The sequence below is a fragment of the Lactuca sativa genome, chromosome 3, assembly GCF_002870075.4.
Source record: "Lactuca sativa cultivar Salinas chromosome 3, Lsat_Salinas_v11, whole genome shotgun sequence".
Lineage (NCBI taxonomy): Eukaryota > Viridiplantae > Streptophyta > Magnoliopsida > Asterales > Asteraceae > Lactuca > Lactuca sativa.
Window position 1 is genome coordinate 251,110,706 of NC_056625.2, and position 6,267 is coordinate 251,116,972.

Genomic DNA, 6,267 nt, shown 5'->3' on the forward strand with positions numbered 1-6,267 from the left:
TTTATTTTAATTTTGAACATTTAAATTTAAACCTTGTATTTTGAATAGTTTTAAAATACACCTTATATATATATATATATATATATATATATATATATATATATATATATATATATATATATACACACTATTAAAGGTCTAATATATTATATGTATAAGAAAATTCAATCACATCACTAGTACGCCTCATTATCGAAACCATGTTATAAAGAGCGTATAAGGAAGCGGCTTATAAAATGGTCGTTGAATGGGTGTTCACTCTCACCCACCGCTCTACTGTATGGTGGAGGGTCGTTAGCTAAACGGATTTGACAAGACATAATCTCATTAGTAAGGATAATGATATAAAGTAACTAAAATATTTTTTAAAATCTCACTCTTAGTTACTTTAGAAAAATGTGAAAAGTATGTTAATCCATGAAAACACACATCATGTTTTCTATGTCGTTAGTGGAGTGTGTGTGGTTAACCGACACACTAATACGGACTATAAAGAGATACTATGGACATCTTCAAATTTATCATTGTTAATGAGCGTGTGTGGTTAACCCGCACATCAATGTGAGATGGTAAATGACATAAAGGTTGTCAAGTGGGTTGGCATGGTTATTCACATCTCGTTTGTGATCCTCGGCATCCCAGTCACAAAAGTGAGAGCATAATCTGAGATTACACATGTCATTGATAAGATTCAATGAATCTCAAAGGATTTATGAGTTTCATAAGATTGGAATTGGTAAAAGCCTTACCTACCTAAAATAGATTCGAATTTGATTACGACATCCTTCTTCAAAGTTTGAATAGAAAATATGGATCCCAACCTTAATTTAGATTTATGGTTAATTATTAAGGACTAATATCAACTAATTTGAATTCTATTTTTCTCCTATTTTAAAATATCTTTTGAAGATAGAAATTGTCTTCCCCGTTCTTAAGGAAATAGTTTTCCTCAATCTTCTAGAGATGGTCTTCCAATTTCAAGTCAAGGTTAAATTATTTTCCCTTCCTTAGGAAATAATGGAACTCAACATCATTTTTCTTCCACCTCCTCCTCCTCCTCCTGTGACTCTCCCAACGTCGTGTTTTCCTCGAGTTGAAAGATATGAAGTTACTCAAGCCCTATTGGCATGTAGACATCAAGATGGAAATTATGTATGTGCGCGTGTTCTGGAAATGAAACCATACATTGACAAGTTGGATAGAATGGGTATTGTTTTCCCATAGGAGAAAGCCATTGATTTGGTTCTTCTTTCACTTCCAATGTCATATGAACAGTTCATTGAAAACTTTCATATGATGAACATTGACGCAAACCTAATTGATCTGACCCAAATGTTGATTGTTGCTGAAGTGGAAATGCTTAAAAGCATATCTAAAGCAAAGATGCTTGTTGGGTATAATTCCAAGGTTTCCATGAGCATTGATAATGGTAACAATGGTGGTACATAATATATTTCTCTTCCCAATGGAAAGGCGTCTTCCAAGGTCAAAAAGTTTAATCGTATGGTAAAGAGAAAGGCTAGTTCTAGGATAGTTACATGTGTTAACCCCAAAGACTCCATATGTGTTCGTTGCCAAATGAAGGGACATTGGTTGAGAAGCTGCCCAAAGTACATGGAAGATCTCATAGATAATAAAGTCAAGTTGTTTGACTCTACTTCGGGTACATCCATTATCTAACTCCATTATTTTAATAAGTTCATATTCATAGAATCTAAATACATGATGTGATGATCACATTTTGAGTCACATGGTTCGATGATTGGAATTTAGAGCTAGGATAATTTAATTGATTGCTATTGCTCTTAGGAGATGTCTAGAAACATAGTTTTTCATTTTATGCTTTGTAAGGACAAGTCTAATTTTTCGTTTATTTTCAATAAAAGTGAAATTTTGGTTTATCCGGTTGCCTTATTTATATTTTCTTAGAATGAAATTTATGAAAGTGTTGGTTACATTTCTAATATTATAAATATTAATTGTGGATTTGATTCCTATGATATCACTTGTGGAATTGTCATAATTGACCAAGTGAAAAGAAATCTCATCATCAACTGGACAGATACCTGGTGTTGTACAAGTCACATTGTATAGTTTATGAGAATCTTGTTCATTGTAAAATTATGACTAATTTATTGATCACATGTTTTTGTGAGTAAAGTAAAAGACTAATGGATCTAGTACATGTTGCTATGAACTCTTCAAATCCACCACAAAGGACGATAACTCTATTCGTCATGATTTTCTGATATTTTAGTATTTATGGTTGTGTTTATAAGATTAAGCAGAATTCTGATACTTTGTAAAGATTCAAAGAGTAGCAGAACAAATAAGAAAAATCTATTAGGCAGAAAGATAAAAGTTTCTCCAATCTTAAAGGAATGGAGAGCACTTTAGTATAATGTTTTATGAACATCATATTAATTGTGAAATTATATCACAATTACCTCCTCTGAGAACAAATTAGTGCAATTGTATAACTAAGAAGAGGAATCGAACATTGATTGAAATGGTTCCATCATAGATGAGTCATACTTTATTCCCTTCAAGTTTTAGAGTCATACTCTAGTAACTACAAATCATATCTTGAAATTCATTTCTAACTAAGAAGGTTGAAAACACCTTGAAATATGTGGAGTAAAGATTGTTTCTTACTCTAGCACATATAACATTAGAATTGTGATGTTTTTGTTAATCGAGAAACAAAATATAAACCAAGACCTATTCTATGAAGTATTTTCTTGTTGAGAATCCACATGAACTTTTGAATATTTGTTTTAGCTTGTCAAGGAATGTTCATTGAGAGAAAACTCATATGTCAAGAAGTCAGTCGGAGTCGTATTGATCTTGAGAGTTTCAAGATTCAATCGACAATAAACCTTTTAGTTATCATTAGTACGCGACCTGAGGTTGATAACCTGTCATGTTTGGTTGATACATTCTTATTTCTGTGCACTTCTAGTTGAGCTGGAAATGCTTATGAGTTCTATGCTTTCATTTAACTACAATAGAAAAAAGAATGTTAGTCAGTGAATGTACATTGAACAATATGGGTGAGCTTCTAACAACATGGAAGAAATGGTAGGCCCTTGAGCTACTAGAGGGCAAGAAATTTAGAATTGTGAAGTTCAGTCCATGAAGGAAAGATAAATTTGAATTTTGTTTGTCATAAACCTTATCTTATGAGTATAGGTAGCAAATGATAAATTCACATGGATGAGAATATATGTACCTTGAAATCTATATGGTAAAGATTCGCTCTAATTCACGAGAATGATTATGAGGAATCACTTTCGATAGTAGATTTTAAAGATCTGATAATGAATATGGATATTGGTTATGTTAATTTCATTCTCAAATTCATAATATGATTACAACATCCCTTTTCATATTTCGAATTGTGTGGAATGGCAAGGAATTGTTTTAACCTTCAAGACATATATCTACAAGTTTTGAAAAGGTTTAAACTCACACAAATGCTATCCAATAAAGGTGTATAAGCTTAAGAAGTCTAGTTGGAGACTTATAGAAGCATCACATTACAGAAATATGTACTTCGGTAGGAAAGTCAACATTATTGATTTATAAAAGTCGAGTTGATTTTTGGGTACATGTCAAAGCTACTGGGAGCATAACTGTTATCCTAGTATTGCATGTTGACAATATTGTTCGTAGGGAACAAGGTTCTCAATTTGCAATATTCAAAGTTTGGGGATTGTTTCGCTATGATAGACTTAAGGGAGAGGGAACTCATACTTTGTTTCGAATCTAAAGGGTTAGATCATATAGTTTAATAGAACTTAGTCATAGACATATGCGAATATCATGTTGAAATGGTTCAACATAGGAAATTCCATATATGAAAATATTATTACAATAGATTTAAAAGATATCAGATATAATGAATTGAGTCTCGTATGCTTCAGATATAGGATCAATTACATATGTTGTAATTCACTTATTCTGATTTTTCCAAATGCCTTGAGCATTGAGAGGAAAAGGATTAGAATTTTTTGTGTGACTAGAGTTGTTAAACAACTGTCAAGAACATTTTGAGGTTTACTGAAGATTGGTTGCTTGTGGATCGTTTGAAGTATGGTATAAATTTGGATGGACCATAATAACATGATTATGGGTTGAGATGATTCTTGATCAAAATTGATGGTCATATAGGAAGGTGGAAATGTTTCCATAATGGGAGTTAATTCTTAAATCTACATGTGAGTTCGAAATTTTAATGCAAGAAAAGTGTTCAAGGAGTATACCTTGAATTTTAACCTTCATTATCATGGAATTGTTTCTAGTAACAAAGTTCTAATGGAACATTATGCAATATCGTTGGCTCGGTCTCTGTGACCTTGAAGTCTCGACATCACGGAAGGTCAATGCATGTAAGGTTGGAATTCCAATATATTTATTAGTGACAAGAATTTGGAATTATTGAATGAGCATCATTGGAATAATGTCTAGTTGATTTATTCACAAAGGAAGGACCATAGAGAGGCATAGTATGCATGTTCATAACATGACATGACTAATGGTTAATTCAAGTGGTTAGTTGATTACTTGAAATATTATACAATGAATAAAGTCTTAATTATTATGGTGATTAAATAGTAAGAGTTTTATTTATATTGAATAGTCTTGAGACCATAGTTAATTAGTTTATTCTTGCGTTTCACTTTGCATGTTTTACTTCCTGAATAATTCGATTATTCGAAACTCCACAGTCACTCATACTTTGGAAGTAAGTACTGAATGAAGATTGTAGTGAACTGAATTGTAGATTGTCTATGGAGATTAGACCTTGCAATGGTTGCTACATTATTCATGAGTAGCTAGAAAATGGAGATTTTAGGTATTGGATAAACCCACGCTCAGAGAATTGCTTCATGGATTTTATCACGAGTAATTTTGAGACGATAATATCTTATATTCTTAAAACTGAGATATATGAGTTGTAATTTACAAGTTGGTTGTACATTGGTCTTGCGAAAACACATTAGTAACTTGGTGTTATTAAATGTAGTGTCATGTGCGATTTGATGAGTAAAAGATGCAAGCATATGAGTCAAATTTTATTTGTTCCTTTTTCATTAATAGGAAAAACGATATCTTTGGGCCCCTCGATGATTTGATGACGACATCTGAAGTTCTTGGCTGAGCCTTGACTAAATTGATGTGTTCAATTAGTAATCTGAATTAAGTTGTCATAAATCAGGAAATCAAGAAATAGAGTTTTGGAAAATGAGATTAACTTCAATCCATGTCTCATATCCATATGATATCTAGAAGAACGAAGGAATATTTGATCACTTATCTAAAGGACAAACATCCGATTAGATAAGAGTTTGGCAGTTGCTTTGGAAAGCACCATTTGCTATTTAGTTTAGAAGTTATACCAATAAATTAGTTTTAGACTTATCCAAGTGGGGTACTATTGGATTAGGTGTCTAAGCCAATAACTAAATTATTATAATCTTGAATTTTTAGCATAATCATTTTGGGTTGCCCTCAAGCCTATTAATTGACCGTATTGATTTTTAGAGAGAGAAATTGATTTATTAATTTATTATATGATTAATAAATTCATTAGAAATAAGAATAAATAATTTATTAATATATTATGAGCATAGTGTGTTAATTAGAAATAGTAGTGTTAAATTAAAAATTAATAAGAAATTAATTGGAATTAATTTGATTAATTAAAAGTGGAATGACTAAAGGTGGCAACGTTTAAAGGTTGAACATTGAACCATTATAGAACCTCCTTAGGAGGGGGGACAATATTCTAGATGGTTATGGGGTTTCTAGATGGTTTCTAGAGCTTTTCTTGGGCTCTAAGGAAATTTGGATGCCTTAGGGGGAAAACAAAAGGGATCAGGCTTATCTAAGGAAACCTGCCTTATCCTAGTTCCCTTAGTCACCTCTGTAAACCCTCCTAAGGGTCATAATTTTTGTCTATCTCCTTCTAAAAGAGTGAGAATAAAAATTATCATTCCCTATCCTCTCTCATCTTTAGTCTCCAACTTAATAGGGTTTGGGTGTGAGCCACTAGAGGCACGCGATTTCAGCAGCTTGCTTTCTAAACCTAGATCAAGAAGGAATCATTGTTTATTTACTACAATAAACATAAGGTAAGTATTTTAAAATAACCTTTAGTATTTTTGAAAATGACATTGCACTGGTAGGGTTATTGATATTTAATAGTTGTTTGCAAATCATAGTGAGAACATAGATCATTTAGGGTGTAAGAAAACTTAGGGT